This window comes from Dermacentor variabilis, chromosome 1 (genome assembly GCF_050947875.1).
Source record: "Dermacentor variabilis isolate Ectoservices chromosome 1, ASM5094787v1, whole genome shotgun sequence".
Classification (NCBI taxonomy): Eukaryota; Metazoa; Arthropoda; class Arachnida; order Ixodida; family Ixodidae; genus Dermacentor; species Dermacentor variabilis.
The window spans coordinates 208,334,014-208,351,920 of NC_134568.1; positions in this window are offsets into that span (position 1 = coordinate 208,334,014).

Sequence of the window (17,907 nt, forward strand, 5' to 3'; positions counted from 1 at the left end):
ACCTACGCAACATTTCATGGTAGACGTGCGGGGTGCTCCGAGAACGAACCCATCTTCAAGCCCATGTTTTTGCGTTAATGTGGTGCACTCTAGTCATCGGGCCACTAGTACGGTGAGAAGCTTCGCCCAATACGCCGCGTGAAAGCTATGTGTGTGGTGCAACTCTGTCTTGTCAGGTAAGTGTTGATATGATTACATGGTAGTGGCACAGAATGAACCTCTCCCTTTCGTAAACGCTGTGACATCACAGGACGAGTGCTAAGTGTAGTGCGAGACGTGTGCAAAGAGCTACATTTCCTTCGCGCCATGGCATCCCAGGGAGGCTGGGACAGATTCGTACAAATACGCGAGTCCGCTGACAACAGCTGCCCGTCAGCGGTGCGTCGAGAAGCTCTTCCTCTGCGCTGAGCACTACCATGATCCTTTCCTCAGACGGCTGGAAAACGATCCGAAGTGTTCGCTGAACGTAGAATTCGGCGACATATTTTAGGGCGGAAGCCTTAGATGGCTCATGCATGAGTCGAAAAGTCCGACGACCGTCCGACATTATGGCACCCAAATTTAAGCGCATGCGCCAGTCAGCTATCAATTTCTTGATCAGTAAAAGAGCTCGATTATTTCCGTTCGCGTTGAACGGACGCCCTCCTGAATTATCAATGTGGCCACAAAGGTGTCCGATTGTGGTTTTCCCGGTTTTGTTCATATTTACCGAGCAATGTACACGTGTTTCATGACGTTTTGAGAGATAGATAAATGAGATGGGAAAGGCAGGAAGGTTAACCGGAAGATAGATATCCAGTTTGCTACCCTCTACTGGGGAATGGAGAAGGGGAGACAGGAAGATAAAGAAAAATGTACGTACATAGAAAGAAAGGGAGATTATAGAAAAGGAAACAAAACACGCACACACACGAATGAACTCGGTAGTGTCAGTCGTTCAAGCAGGTCGATCGCTTGACCTGAGGAACTTCAGTAGTGCCTTCATCGCCTTCTGCTGTGAAGATCGCATCAGTCGGCACTCTAAGGTCGTCTGTCACGAACTCTGTCACGAACGACTGTCTCTGGGAGCTGTAGCGGGGACAGTGACAAAGGATATGTCCAATTGTTTCCTCGGTGCCGCAACTATCGCAGACAGCACTGTCAGTCTTTCCCATGCGGTAAGCAAACGTATTTATAAAAGGCACTCCAAGCCACAGTCGGCAGAGAACAGTTGTCTCAATTCAGGAATGTCCAGATGGAATGCGTAGTGGAAGGGACGGGTCCAGGCGGTGCAGTCGAGTATGCCGGAAACCTGGCGTGTTCCACATGGATCGTGTGGCACGCGCGAGTATACGAAGCTTTGTTGCTACATCGGTTCTTGATAGCGGGATGCGTTCCTTTCGAGCGTTTTCGTGAGCCCGCCCAGCAGCTTCATCGGGATGTTCGTTGCCCATGATGCCGCAGTAGCCTGAGAGCCACTGAAAAGTGACGTCAAGTCCCTTTTCTGCTAGTTGGTGACATAGCCGCCTTATTTCCAGCACAAATTTGTCATGTGGTCCACAACGTAGGGTGGATAGCAGACAATGCAGGGCTGCCTTCGAATCGGCAAATATGCCCTATCTTCGGGGTATATATTCATGAATCATGAGAAGTGCGCTGCGAAGATCAGCAAGCTCCGCAACAGTCGACGTTGTCCGGTGAGAAGCTTTAAACTGAATGGTTACGGCTTTTTCGGGGAAGACCAGAGCTCCTGTAGATTCGCCAACAGTTGTTGAGCCATCGGTGTAAATGTGAAGATGGCCCTTGTATGTCTCGTGCAGCATCAGTAGATATAGCTGTTTGAGAGCTGGTGACGAGAGTCCTGCTTTCGTTCGAATCCCTGGTACCGAGAGTCGAACTTGTAGCCGAGCCAAACACCAAGGAGGTGATAGCCGCCTCTTGGCAGGTGCATAATCTCGAGGGAAGCCGTCATGGTACGCCGGTATCTCCTGGCAAAAGTAGGCACTGGGCCGGCCTTTCGGCACTGCGGCAAGGTGGTGGAAAGGGGCGCGAGCAATGTGCCTGGTGTGTGCTCTGAGCCCTTCCAATGGGATATGAGTTGGGACTGGGCAATCTTGAGCTATCACAATTGTTTCTTATGTCGATGTGCAACGCCTGCGAGAACTGGAAATAAATCTATTGTTGAAAGTTAGCGCTGTGTGATTGTATTATTTGCCTTTCCGTGTTCTTCTCATTCTGCTTGCGCTACAATCAAGTAGAAGTCACCATATATACAAGCCAATGTACCTACGGTCGTCTGTTAAAGCGTTAAAATAAAATGAAAATTCAGTGAACCTGCGTATGTGTCTTAAGGGGCTTCATAGACTTGCCACGACCGTTATAACGGGCCATTAACCACGCAGAACCAGTGGTAACGTCTAGGCGCCCGAAAAAGAGAAAAGAGAACAAGAGAAAAACAAGCAAAGAGAAAGCAAGTGATAGGAAATAACGCATTCGAATGAGAATGCCAAAGTAATTTAATGAATGTATCGTGAGCGCGCAGGCTTTCGCCTTCGTCCTCTTTGGCTTATGTTAAAGTGACTCAACTTTTGTCTACCTCGTGAACACGGCCTGGACCATGCACTATACTGGAGCAATGAAATCGTACCTCTCGCTTATGGCGTGTGGCCTTGTGATGGAGGACATGCGCGGACATTCGGTTTAGCTCACTGGGTATTGAGGGTGCGGGCGATTGACATCTACGATCGCGATCAAGAAGTTTGATCGCGATTGAATGAATCCAGATATTGCAAAATCGCGATCCGAAGTGCCAGTCTAGCAGCACTCTATCCGAACCTGGGTCAGCCGTGATCGAAAGTGCCCGGGTGGTTTCAGTCGATGGTGCACGAGGTTTAAATGCTTGTTCGCTACAGTAGAAAACTACTGTTCATGTAGTTGACGCTAATCTAACACAATGTGTCAAGTAGAGTGATATGCTTATGTGTCATGTGCTGTTTTTATAACATGAAAATGCTAACGGGACAACATCTGTACCGGTGGTTGCCTCCTGTGAATTAGCATTATCCATCATGAAAGCAGCAGGACCACTGGTCTATAGTGCAATAGAGATAAGTAAGTAGGGCACTGCGAGTACAGCAGCCGCTTAGTTCGAGTTTACGAGAAAATTCAGAGCCATTCCACTCTGTGAAGTTGCATGACCAACGGAGCTGTATATGTGGTGATAAACGTGTTGATAATCAATATGTTAATTGAAAATAAAACACACAAACCACAATGAATTTCGTTTCTTCACGTTTCCTTATTTTAATAAGTTACATACTCGATGCTTGCTTGCATTTATGATTTGCTTAAGGGGTCTATCGCTTTATGATCGCCATGATATACGGCCAGTGGCTCTGTGGCGAGACTGGAAACGTTCTCGGCCAATGCGAAGTCTATACACGACTGATGACGCGTCGTGGGCACACTGATGTTTGCGTAACATTGAATGCCCAACATTTCCAAGAGAAACGGCATGAACCACTTTCCGTCTGGCCGAGACACATCTATGTTGAAGTCACCCACAATTATGATGGGAGTGGAGTCGGTGGGGGTGATCCAACCAAAGGTGCACACGCTTGGCGTTTGCGGCACGATCTCCGTCCGTATTACGTGCCGCCCGCCGTCGCTGCGCACATTTCCGTTTATGCTCACGACGGTGTTCTTCGTAAGTGCGCTGTTCTTCCGCATTCCTTACCGCACACAGCCTACCCATTGCACGGGTGGAAGGAAACGGAGATAAGCTTATGTGGTTTGCCTATAGAGCCCGTGACGTCAAACTGCAATCGGCACTAAACAGTGCCTATTCCCGTTTTACTTTATTTATTACGATATCTTTTTATCACAATACGTTTTCACAATTCTCGCGATTAAACGCAGCTGGGACATACCCGGCGATACGCTTTTGCTTTATGCTTTAGCGTTCTTAGCTCTAGGGTTGCCGCCATCTTTTTTGCCTACGCACACAAACCGCCTGAACCTAGCGAATAACAGCTGCACTGTAAAAAGCGCAAGTGAACTCCACAGCAAGGTCGATCCAAATAGGTCGCGAAGCTTCGGCCGAAAAGCGGTTCAGTACAGATTGTCACCGACATCAGGAAGGGGGGTTATGGGAGCAGCGATTGAATCGCGACTGTTTGGAGGGAACAAACATTGGGAAAGAAAAAAGCGTTTTTTTAATTCAAGCGAGACCACAGTTAGATTCATTCCACAAAAATTAAATTCCTGGTTAATTGTATATATTCGTGACGAGTTACGAAAATACAATTTTATTCAATTTTATTATTATTAATAAATACATTTATTTTCGGCACCCATCGTTACAGGGGGCGTTGACTGACGCCACTATCACTCGCAATGCAATACATGTCTTGAAATGGGCAGAAAGGCGCACTCGTAAAGTTCACCGGTTGAAATACGCCCCCCCCCCCCCCCCTCACAGTTTGTGCTGTCTTGCTTGTCGAAGTTTGTCTGAAGTTGGTGACGCGGGTAGCTTCATCGCTTCTTAATTTGTTTAGTGAAGAGTAGTGACGTACGACCGTGAGGTAACTGTGTACTTGTTTTCGTGCGACTGCGCCGGCCGACAAGCGCCAAGTCCGACGATAGGATCAGCACTCTACACCTAAAACTTTCGTCGGCCTCCGAAGAAAGTATGTTCTGTGGAGGGGTGCGATTTCGACAACCGTACGGCTGGCTTCTCCTGCATCGCTTTCCGCGCTGAAAGCTCGAAACGCCCATCAAGTCGAATGGCGGGGCATTTGAATATATAGCTCTAAAAGCAGGCCAACAAAACAAATTTCGCGCCTTCGAAAACAAAATGACGTAACTTCTGCTTTTAACAGACATGGCGTCACATTATTTTTTCTTCCGCCGGAAGTGTTCCCACCACATACAGATGGCGCTAAGCCCCATGAACCACCGATGGACCGCCATGTTTTGAACGTATGGGCTCCTATGGAAGCTTCGCTACCAGATACATTCACCTTGTCCACAGATTCTGTCGGCGTCTGACGGCTGCCATTCGTCGCGGCGCATTGTCAACACCCACGTTTGTCGCAGATCCTCGTCTCTTGGGAAACAGGAAAAGCCGATCCCACTGCATTTTTTGTGCGGTTTACGCATCAAATCGCGCAACAACTCGCCGGCACGACGAACCGGCTCGGCGCGTACAAAATACACACACAAAAAGACAGAACACTGGCGATACCCGAAGCTGTCGGCGCATGCCAACGCACGTGCGGCGTGCTTTTTGCCCACCAAACACTCCAACGTTTAACCGAAGGTCACGTGACCGACTCTTCGTGACGTACACCAGGAGAGGCCTATTGAGTGCGGTAAAATTCTGCGAATGGGTTTCGCATAGATTGTCATGTTATGACTGTGTTTCGGCCATGCTACTTCTGTTGCTTAATACATTTGGCTATATATATATATATATATATATATATATATATATATATATATATATATATATATATATATATATATAGCCACATGTATTAAGCAACAGAAGTAGTCTGGCCGAAACACAGTCATAACATAACAATGTAATGTTGTGATGACGAAGTGGGCGTGCGCGAAGAAGGAAGAAAGAGCTGAAACCGGTCGTTTCGTGTTTCGCAGAGTTGAAAGCGTACGTCACGAACGGTAATACAAAAAGCGAGCCCCTCGGTTTGCGTTCTTCTCCCGTACCATCACACGAATCTCCACGTACCATCTTTCTTCACAAGAATGACGGGAGCGGCCCAGGGACTTGCCGATTCTTGAATTACTCCCTTTCATAGCATCTCTTGTACTTGCTCGTTGATGCTGCTGCGCTATGACGGTGCCATGCACTCTGTAAGGTTTCTCGCCTATGCGCCGATTCGGTGTTGATCCGATGACGTATTCGAGACACCGGAATTAGAGGCATTGTGCTGCTTTTTGAAAAGTCGAACACTTTCGAGCGCTTGCAGGGAATACCCAAGAGTGTATGACGTTCGCTTTGACTAAGTGACTTGCTGATCATTTGCAGTAGTTGTGAATCCTCGGAACCTTGAGAATCTAGATGTCCTTACTCGTCCGTAACAGCAACAAGCGCAACCAGCGTCGTAGAGGATTCGGGTTTGAATACAGCGAGTTTCATGCCACAAGGCAATACTGCAGGATCCATTGAACTGTACGTTAATTGTCCACACACTTGTGCGTCCTTCGACTACAGACACCACACAATGAGGAACTAAATTGTTGTTTTTCAGACAAGTAAAAAAAAATCAGTTCTGGCGTGTCATCGAACGTGGCAAGGTCGTTGCTAGAAGAAGTTACTGGAATGCACACAGCAGTAAATGCAGGAACGACCGTGTCCTCGGAGACGACAAAGATGCACTCATCACGTGATGAATTTTCCAAGAGCGCAGCTGGGAAACTACCGTGTACGGCAAGTTGCCCACTTCTAGAGTCAACAGTTGCCCCACACTCCCGCAAAAAATTGATTCCGAAGATAACGTCACGTGTAGATTGTGTAATAACCGAGATTTCTGAGGGAAACACTTTGCTACACACCCGCCCGCAGTACAGACTCCCACAGGACACAACGCATCACCGCTCACACCGCGGAATGTCGCACCACGGCTTAGAGAAAACATCACTCTCTGTCCAAGATGCCTGTTAAAATTAACACTCATCACAGATATTGTCGCGCCTGTATTCACAAGTACCATTGTAAGTGCGCCATCAACAAGTACATGAACGTTGTTCTTTAGCATAAACACTGACGGGAGGATGTCTGTGGATAGTGCGTGGTACCTTGCGGCCTCACCGCCAGTGGCCGCACCGACTAGTTTTTCGGCGGCGGTGACTGCTTCCGTCGCCGCGGCGATGGGGATCGTGGAGCACGGGGAGCTGGTGGCGGCGTTATGCTTCGATCAAAGGCTGGCGAGGGATAGCGTAAACTGGGAGGCCAGCATGGTGGCCGTGGCGTAGAGCACGGGCGGTCGAAAGGCTGGGAAGACATGTGCAAGGTGTCTCGCAGGTATGAAGGGCGGCAGTTGCAAAAGCGCGAGATGTGACCCGGCACGCCACAGCTGTAGCACACCGGAAGGGGTCGAGACACCTGCGGCAGCTCGGAGTAACCAGGCATCTCAGAAGGAATTAAGTGGCATTATCGCTCTTCGTGGGGACGGTAGCCAGCCGACGTTCGTTGAGAGAAACGCGACGAGCGAAAACGGCACTCGTAATTGGAGGGTGGTCGATATGAGTACCCATATAGCAGTGTTCCTTGATATTCATGGACGACATCTGCTACATTAACTGATGGCTGCCATGGGGCCGGAGCGGTCGGCTTTCGCGTACGTTCTGTTTCTGTTGCATAGCCGTCCTAAATGTCACCGGGGCAATGAGAGATTTGCTGACATCGAAGCAATTTTTCTCTTACAAGCTGCCGTATTGTCGACGAGAGGTCAGTAGGCGACGTTGTGTCGCCACTGGCCACTGTTGGGACGTTCGACAGATGGCCAAATTTCGGAGCTGTCCGTCGTATTTTCAGCGTTTCCAATGTGCAACAATGCTGCATTACTTCGGACACGGAGTTCAGGTTCTCTTTGCCCATCAGGAAATTGTACACTTCTTCGGATATCCCCTTAAGAATGTGTGTATTCTTGTCCAGGTCAGGCATGCTGGGATTCAATATCTCGCACAATTTCAATATCTCTTCTATATATGTGGTGCATGTCTCCCTTGGAAGCTGTGCCCTCTGAGCCAGTGTTGTTGTTGTTGTTGTTGTTACCTCAGCAAGAACAACATTAGCCACAGTCTGCTCCGCTCATTCCTTCTTCGCGTTAGAATAGCCGAAGCACTTCTGCACTTCCTCAACACAATGATCTCAAGCTGTGAACATGTCCTCGTGGTTTTCATACCACATGAGAGCGGTATTAGTTAGCGAAAATACATGACTGAGCTGCGCTGCCGAGTCCCAGCCGTTGTTTCTGCTCACCCGCTTGTAGTTATTGAGCCGCTCATCGACGCTGTTACGTTTCGTCTACGACGCGCGGTATAGCCGGCGCGGATGCAACGGACGCCGGGGCTTCGTTCAAAGCGGCGGACATTTTGGCCCGTTCAGCGCTGCCGCAACGCCTTCCCGCCAAGCGCGTCCAGGCATGTTTCAATGCCACGTGTCTTCGTGTGTGCGTGTTGTCGAACAATGAGAAAGGGTCAGAGGCGCAGCAAGCTGATATTCAGAGCACGTCCGAACTGAATAAAATTGAGCCTGTAGCGTTGAAGGCACCAGATACTGGAGAGTAAATGCCCGACACGGGAAAGTTAGAAGAGCTATCTGCAGATTTGCTCATCGCGCCTACGTCAGATGGACTGAATAGGTTGCTAAAAGTCAGCCGGTCGGCTTTGATAGCCGAGCAAAAAAAGGATGGCAGCCTAGAAAACATGCGCTGCAATGTCAAGGAAGGTATCGCCAAGAAAAATGCTCGTTTTGTGGAAAGAGGTTGGGTCCTGTACCGGAAGTATCTAGACCGCAGGGGAGTGGAGTTCGATCAGCTGATCGTGCCTCAGTGCTACCGTCAGGATCTGTTGCGCTTGCCGCATGGGGGTTCGTGGTCCGGACACCTAGGAGTTAAGAAGACTAAGGACCGTCTCTTGCAAGAGTACTATTGGTCAGGGTGTTTTCGTGACGCAGAACACTTTGTGAGGACATGTGACACCTGTCAGCGGGTGGGCAAACCAGGGGACAAATCGAGGGCGCCGTTGAAGTTGGTACCTCTCATTACGGAGCCTTTTAGACGGCTCGTTATTGATACAGTGGGACCTCTGCCGGTAACAACCACGGGGTACAGACACATATTGACTGTGATCTGCCCAGCGACAAAGTTCCCTGAAGCAGTGCCGCTTAAAGAACTCAGCTCAGTTGAGATAGTCAATGCACTACTGTCCATATTTGCGCGAGTTGGTTTTCCTGCGGAAATCCAATCAGATCAGGGTACAGTGTTTACTAGCGCTTTGACGACAGCCTTTCTCGAAAGGTGTGGGGTAAAGCTGTTACACAGCTCAGTGTACCACCCACAGTCGAATTCCGTTGAGAAGCTCCACTCCGTCATGAAGCGCGTGTTGAGAGCCTTGTGTTTTGAACAACAAACGGACTGGGAGCTGTGTCTGCCTGGGGTGATGTTTGCATTAAGGACCGCGCCGCATGCGGCTACAGGGTTTTCGCCAGCTGAGCTGGTGTACGGTCGCTCGCTGCGGCCTCCGCTTCGCATGCTTCGAGACGGATCACTGCCCTCTCCAATGGCTGCAGACCATCTCTTCCACAAATGGCCGCCTCCTGCGCTGGAGCCTTCGTTTGCAACAATATTCCTTTGAGGTGCGTTACAAAAAGGGGAGTCTCAACGGTAACGCCGATGGCTTAAGTCGAGGCCCCTAACGTAGGAATTAGCCTCAAAGTTGTTTGTTACTGATGTTTTCTTCCTGAGGTAGGATTTTTAACATATTGCTTTTGTTTAGTGTTTCAAAGTGATGACGTGCTTTCTAGTGCAATTTTCCAATTTGTGGACGCGTTCTGAGTGCTGCTAGACTACGGTAAGGAATTAGGCAGTAGTATAAAAGGGGAAAGAGCCTGGCAGGGCTTAGTGAGGGTTGTGTCGTGCTTGCTGACTGAGCGGTTGAGTTTCGGCGTAGTTCTAACGCTTGCTAGGAATGAGAACAAAAATGGCAACTCTCCCGAAGTCACTTTGCAGTGTCCTGTGTGAACCTGAACGTGAGAACGAGGCCTTCTCTGTGCGCTGCGCTCAAGAAACGCCGAAGGACGACCGACTTCGGTTATGAGCATCATCGAGCGACATCCCTCCGGACAGCGGATGCAGTCCCCTGACCATCGGGATCTCCTTCTCCCGGCGGGGCGGTCTGTTACGTTTCGCCTACGACGCGCGGTATAGCGGGCGCGGATGCAACGGACGCCGGGGCTTCGTTCAAAGCGGCGGACATTTTGGCCCGTTCAGCGCTTCCGCAACGCCTCCCCGCCAAGCGCGTCCAGGCATGTTTCAATGCCACGTGTCTTCGTGTGCGCGCGTGTGTGTGTGTGTGCATGTTGGTGCCCACGCTTGTCAAAGCGCGGCAGCCGGGGAGAGGAGCTCCCCAACTGTGAAGCGAGGAAATCTGAGCGGCGCCGGCCCGGCGGATGCGTCACCTACTCCTCTCAACGTGCCCGAGCGGCGCCGTCACGTGCACCCCATCCAGAGCCGTTCCTTCTTGCCCTCAACTGCGAGAGTATAAAAGCAGCTGCCCCCGGACGCCAAGAGAGAGGCTTCGAATTCTTCCGTCGAGTAACGTGCTCTCCCGTCTCTCCACTTCGGTTGACCTGACCGGCCGCTCTTTTGCGATGCTAGAATAAACAAGTTCTGTTAGCAGTCGACTCATGCTTTGCCAGGACCTTCGGATGCTTCCAGTTGTGCCCCAGGCCGCCAGGCCAACGCTACCCTTGGGGCTTGCGACCCATTTGCAACAACGCCTTCTCCTGAGGCTCCGTCGAAGTTCGGCGGCACTTGCTAGTATGGCAAAGAACCCGTAAGACATTGTGAATAAAACCGCTACAGACACGGGACGGAGGGAGACAACACAGGGTTGTCGTCTCCCTCCGTTCCGTGTCTGTAGCGGTTTTATTCACAATGTCTCGCCAACTGGCCTACAACTTTACCCTGCTAAAGCCGTTGAAGTTGCCCCCACTGCATCAGTGGTCTGTACTGGGGACACTATCTCGAAAGTCCGGCAAGGCGGCGGCTGCGGCCAAGTCCAGATTCCGTCGTTGGGGTCGTCGTCGTTTATACCCCGCACCTTCCACAAATTTGTTACACTCTCTGGAGAGGGTTAAGGGGCTGCTTTAATGATCACCAAGGCACAAGAAACAGTGGAAATCGTAGGAGCGACATCGTCATCCACACTCGCTTATATATATATATATATATATATATATATATATATATATATATATATATATATATATATACCAACTGAAAGCTACCAACTACCGGAGCTACCAACTGAAATTTATCGCTCTGCGCAAGACACGCCTGCATGATTTGGAACTTACTCGAATGCCGTGGTTGATTCTATGTGATGTTCTCGCTGCACCTTGTGCAATCAGATTGTGTGCGCGACGCGAATAGTGTTCTACTTTCTGGGAGGTATGCGAGCACCAGCGATTACGCTGGAACTTTCGACGAGTCCTGTCTAACAGCCAAAGCACTTGACCCACAGATTATATTTTCGACGATTGACGAGTGTGCTCACCGCTGTCATTGTGCTGAACGTTACTTGTTTTGCTTGGCACCGCTTCGCCAAATACACAGTTTCGTGACTTGCGTCGTGCCACTGGAGTTGTTTACCGTCACTACAACGTGACAATATATATGGCCGAAAAAGCTTATGAGGGCAAGTTTTCTGCCATTGAACAGCATGCGTAGCGGTAGATAGAGAAGAAACGAAGCGTGTTCTCGCTTTCTCTCTTTCTTCGGGCGTCTTATACGGACTAGATGCAGTGCAGCTTGCCTGTAGGCTTCATGATCGAACGTGAGCATTCACTCTATCCATCGCCTTTTTTGAAAACGCACAAGCAAAGAGAGCAGTAGCTTTGTTGACACGTTTGTCGATACTAGCGGCTACGTGTGTAGGCTGTGTTCCAGTATTTGCCGTAGACATTTAAATATACAGCAAAGTCTCGTTGAAATTCTGACGAAGCCGACAAAGAAGTCATATTAAAAAAATAAATTACGGGGTTTTACGTGCCAAGACCACTTTCTGATTATGAGGCACGCCGTAGTGGAGGACTCCGGAAATTTCGACCACCTGGGGTTCTTTGACGTGCACCTAAATCTAAGTACACGGGTGTTTTCGCATTTCGCCCCCATGGAAATGCGGCTGCCGTGGCCGGGATTCGATCCCGCGACTTCGTGCTCAGCAGCCCAACACCATAGCCACTGAGCAATCACGGCGGGTGTAGAAGACAGATTTGCGAAGACAACATCGCAGTCAATAACGATGCAGTCTACATTGCTGTCCAAACAAGATGGCAGCTGAGCAGCCTTCCTGGGATGGAGGAGTAGGGGTGTTGCTTGCTGCAGTCGCAGTTAGCCTTACAAAAGTTGCCGGCAGTCAACCTTGATAAGCTCTGAAACACTTTGCAGTACAACTAACAATACCAGGTATCAAGAAAAAGTGTGCTACTGAAAGCTTGGAGAAAGTTCGCCTGAGCTAACAACAATTAAGCGTTTAGACAGGCCTTCTACTGAAAGTAAGCCATGCACGGTGTGTTTTTCTGAAGTTCTCACGTGCAAAGCGTTAAAATATAGCGTTAATATTTGTTTTCTTGTCTTTTTTCTTTTACTTTCTTCTTCTGTATTTTTTCTTTCTTTTTCTTTTCTGCGACACAAGTGGGCCATGGAGACGCGTTCCAAATGCATTCCATTACTTGGCCTCGAAGCTGTCTATTTAGCCCGTAAAGTAGACAGGCTTTAATGCGGGCTAGAAATTGAACACATCCAGAAAGATCTTTTTTCTTTAATGAAGATATACGCAACAAGCGTGAGTTTTCTACTCTAATTTGCAATACTCATTTGTGCCACTGTTTTCTTGCGTTGTGGTTGCGGCGATGATGATCCTGGAAACTCTAAGAAACCAGTCCGTGCGCTAAAAGAATTGAAAACTGCCCAGCATCTGCCATCCCTCACGTTTATGATTGTCACGCCTGCTACGTTTATGAGTGACTCTTATCAAGGAAAAGAAAAGGATGTCCAGCTGTGTAAGCAAGCCCTATCCCGAAAACTATGTGACAGTGAAACTTACCAAGCTTCTCGTGGTGCGGAAGCTTCGCGTCGGACATGCTCTGCGTTTTCTGCTGAACGAAGCCCGAATAAGCCCGAATGCAGTAGTAGAGAACTTATCAATCAATCAATCAATCAATCAATCAATCAATCAATCAATCAATCAATCAATCAATCAATCAATCAATCAATCAATCAATCAATCAATCAATCAATCAATCAATCAATTGATTAATTAATTGATTCTATGATTAAGTGTGTGACTTACGGCTCCTGCTATCCCATGAAACAATTTCTTCATGAGGGTGCCAAGTCCCACGCCCAGGAGAACAAAAGTATTGCCCCTTTCCTATTTTAGTGTGGTAAAAATATACTTTTATTCCATTCACAGAATGAATGCAGTTGTACACAATAAATAAAAAACGGATGCATTTACACGTATGTACAAGTTGAGTGGGGGGAGATAGAGCAGGAACGGTGAGAGAGTGACCACGTGGTGTTAGGTGGAGTAGCGTCCGGAAGGGAAGGATTGTCCGCGTCGAGAGCAGGTGACCAGTGGTGGGCGAAAAGTCCTACCAGCCGGGCACGTGATCCACGTGCACAACGGGCTTGATGACCGTCGAAATCTTGGCCACGGGCACCTTGATAATGCCGAACACCGGCTTCTGCACGTACTTGATGCGAGTGACGGGTGCCTTGACGTAGCGCACATCCACAAGCTTGGGGCCGTAGTCGAAGCCCTCGTGGCCGTAACCTCCGTGGCCGTAATGGTGGAAGTGGTGGTAGTGGCCGCCGCCATGGTGGTGCAAACCGGCCAGAGCACACGCCAGCAGCGCCGCCAGCACGATCAGCTGCACCAGGGGATAGAAGAACAGCGTTCAGCAGCCGTTGCTCGAGCGATAGCCGAAAGCAGATAATTTGCGCTTCCTGTTTGCAAAGACCAGCGCTACCTTAGGCCGAGGCGCAATTGTTTTTGAGGTATAAATATTCTCGTACTTTGCCACTCTGCGAGAAATTTAGAGGCGCAGTGTGGTAGTAGTTCTGTGCGACGGGTTTGCCGCAGCCATCTTTTGCTTCTTCGCGGATTCGGTGCTCTAAAGCTTTTGCGGTCAGGGGCGTATATGCGCCCGATGGCACAGTCTATCGTCTGGGTGCATTAAAAGGCGGTGACTGGTGTGCATCAAGCTACGCTTGGACCCGTGCCTTCTACAGTGTGTGCCGGGATCCCCGAGGGACGACGCGTCCAACGCAAGGTGCCTTGGGAAAGACAGCTGGCGGCAATCTTGTGACCGTGATCGCTAAAAGCAGTAGCGTGTGCACCCACTGCGCTGATACAGTTGTGGTGTGGCGCACGACGATGCGTTCAGTTCAGTTTTCGGCCTCGTTGGGGACTGAACGCGAGGAATCCTGCGTAATGAGTCTTTTGCACACGTTAGTGCCGAGGTGGCCGAAATTTAACGGGCACCCTCCTTGCTGTGTCATCCATACAGACTACCATGCAGCCTTAGGCAGTAAATTTCTCGCCCGTTCTCATATCAACTCACGTCTTCTGTTCAAACTGACGCGAACGCCTGGTAACGCATCGCGACTGCGGACAGTCGTGGAAGCAGGCGGGTAACATGCACCGCATAGTGATCGAAAAGATGCCATGACAGCCTCCGCGCCCCGACGTGCAGCCCTTGGGACCGACGTTTAGCAACAACTGAAAAGGTATCAAAGCGCGTGCGCTTCAAACAGCTGGAATTTTCCTCATTATGCTAGCCGTATTCTCTTTTTCTTTAAATGTACACGCGGTGCTTTCGGCAGGCTGCATTCCAGCAACGGTCACGAAGGTTGAATCACCATTCTGATTGGGTAAATAGTTGCCATCTCGATACAGACGTCGTCTGCTCAGACCGAGGTGTCGACAGGTGTCGATACACGCGCACGATCTTCGATCTTTTTGGGCTTTAGTACCGTTGAACTGGCAGCGCCCCCCCCCCCCCCCCCCCGCAGATTGATCAGAAAGCCGCAGAAGATGAGAAGCCGCAGGGACACTCAAAATCAACGCTAAGGCGGTTTAAACTTGGCAAGTATTCTTTCAAAACTCCATTTTCACTAATTTCCTGTGGGAGCGTTGATTTTTAATGAACAAAATTAGCCAAACTTTCTTTCCTTTCAAATGCAGTATGGTTGTCCCTTAGCGATAAGCACTAAGCTGGACCCGAGTGGACGTTGTCAAATCTATCACGTTACGGGGCGGGCTGGTGGTACAGCAAATTCAGGTTGGCACCTCTCACGTGAGAGTGGCCGTTTTACAAATGTCGAAGCGTTACTTGCTAATAATGCTTATTTGAATATTGCATTTTTGCGCACCTTTACGATACCATTATATATATATATATATATATATATATATATATATATATATATATATATATATATATATATATATATATATATATATAGCCTGTTTTTAGGCGTTACGTATCTTGGCCTCGTGCTGTCAATTTTGTGCTTTGCCCTGAACATTCGAAACATGCTGCTACTAGTCTTTTGTAAGATACTGATACATGTTCCTGACGCTTCTTACGTCTATTATTACTAATGATATAAACAGGTGCTTATATTTACCAGGTATAACTTTTGTTTGTTTCCCATCTGTATTCGTATACTGTTTCTTTTTTGGTCAGTTTACTCTAGTATTTCAAAGTTAATTGATGCGAAATGTTATTGAGGTTAGTTATTAATTAATGCGAAGTGTTATGGAGGTTAGTTAACGAAAGCCCAAAAGCAGGAAGGCAGGGACGATTCCTCACTTCTTTTGTATATACACCATATTCTTAAGGAAGGACTTGCTTCAAGGAAATGAACTGATTAGTCTTGTATCCTTGGAGGACAGGAACAATCGCTCTAGCTATGGTGCTTCGGGACAGGATAAGCTCACGTCGCGCACAAGATGCTCACGTTAGTTCACTTTATATTGATATTACGTTCATAGAGCCTGGAGCCGGATGATGGCTCAAATACAAAGATGCAACGAGCACGACACCTCCGCGGTCAAAAAAAAACAAAAAAAAAACAAAAAAACACGCATATATTACTTAGAAATATGAGACATTTCCAGCACTTCATGGGAAAAAGAAACACCATAGAACAGAGAAAATACGAAAGGACAGGAAGGGTGCTGGTTGCTCTGTTGTGCGTCACGCACGACTTTGCCCTGCAGCTCTCACCCTTTTCGCAATTGGCAGATATTATATGCGGCTCGTCCTTAAGACATTAATGCGGAAGTACGAGATGCATCCTCTTTATCATCTTGCCTAAGTGGAATAATGAAATGCCGCTGATTCGGAATCGTGGACCGTAGAACGTTGAAATTCAGACGTTGCGCGCTGTTGTACTTCCGCACCCGGCTGTCAGATACGGTGCGAGGGAATTTTGCGAGTTTCCGTACAAATGGGACTGCCAAATATATCCTTTGTCGACGAGAGGATCCCGGTCCCCGGCGCAGTGGGGAACTACGCTAACATAACGCACGCCTGAGTTACCAGGTGCCTTCTGATCCAGCGTGGCGACAGGAGTTCGGAAACAGACACCAGCTAGCTGGGGCAGTGGCTAGCAACGTGCCCGTATGCGCTGCTCAAACGTAGCATTCGGCAATATTCGCGTTGCCGAGCCGGCGTGCAGTCGCCGACGCGGAGTGGTCAAGCTCCGCCGTCGGAGGCTACGTGTGCTGGCGGAGTTGCTTGCACTCCACGCCCCGAGAGATGCGCGAAGGCCGTGCGTCGGCCACAGACGAGATGCACTACTCACGTGCGAGTTCATGGTGTGCTTGTGGATCTCTTTGGACGAAAGACGGTGACCATGACCGGGCTGGCCGTCGCTTATATACCAAGTTCAGTCGGGAGAGGGTAGAGCCACGAGGAACAGCCGAGACTGACCTAGAAGAAGGGGGGAGGGCCGTTCTCCCAAGGCCGCCCCATCACTTTCGATTTATTTTCTCACGCGGAAGCTTCGCCCCTTCCTGCATCCCGAACGTCGCGGGGAAAGAGATAGCCGCCGCCGCCACCGCCGCTTTGCTTTTCTTTCCACGGCTCCATCGCTAGGCGAGCGCACAAACGGAAAGGATCCGAGGGAGCCCGCCCGTGTTTCTATAATTTGCCCTTATCTGCGCACATCGTGGCCGTGATGCGCCCTGTGCTCGATTCTCTTCCCACACTTCCCCTCTCCCAGCACTCGCCCGCGTCTGCTCCGGCAGCCGCTGCCAGTAGCGGGAGCGCCTCTCATCTTCCCACCTTGGCTCTTGGAGTAGCAGACAACACAGCCCGTAGTAAATTTTGCTCGCCATTTCCCCATTGACGGCATATACGCACGACCCGCGCCGCTGTCGGCAAACCATAAACTCGCTTCTGAGGGGGAGGGAGTTCTCTGCCGCCTTTGTTTTTCTATTCGGCGTATGCCCGCAACTGCAAATGCTACGAAAAAACGCCGTAGCCTTTTCTCCTTAATTATTTCTCCTGTCACGTTGAGCCTGGGAGACCATGCATTGACGTCTCTGGCTCTCTGTTTTTGTCGCATGGGCTCTGAGCGGAAGGCTATTATTATCAGCAAAAGTCGGGGAAGAGCCTTCCGGAGATCAGGCGTTGAGACAAACAGCTCTGGCGTGTGAGTTCGTTGTGACCGATTAGAAAAACTGAAAAAAAAAATGGAAGCCGTCAGTGGTGGTTTTTCAGGGGCGATGTGTACAATCATCAATACGCGTGAATACAAGGCGTGAAGAAAAATGATTGCAATGGTTTGAACCAAAATTCTTGCCGACTCATTCACTCTCTAAAATAATCGGCTTTTTCTTTGTCTTTTTTGTTTGGCTTTGTTACAGAAATAAGAAATATGAATAATAAAGCAGTGGAGCTCCTGAACGCCAGTTATCGCTTATGTGCGCGCGTTCTCATCTACAGGCGCACATTCATTGAAAGATACTGGGCTAAAAGATGTTGCGTTATGAAAAAAAAAAGAAGCATGAATGGTCTGCACAATATCTGTCGTTGTTTCGCCAGTTCTTTGAGTGCTTGATTTGTTCGTAGCAACTCTGCTAAACTACTGAATGCCG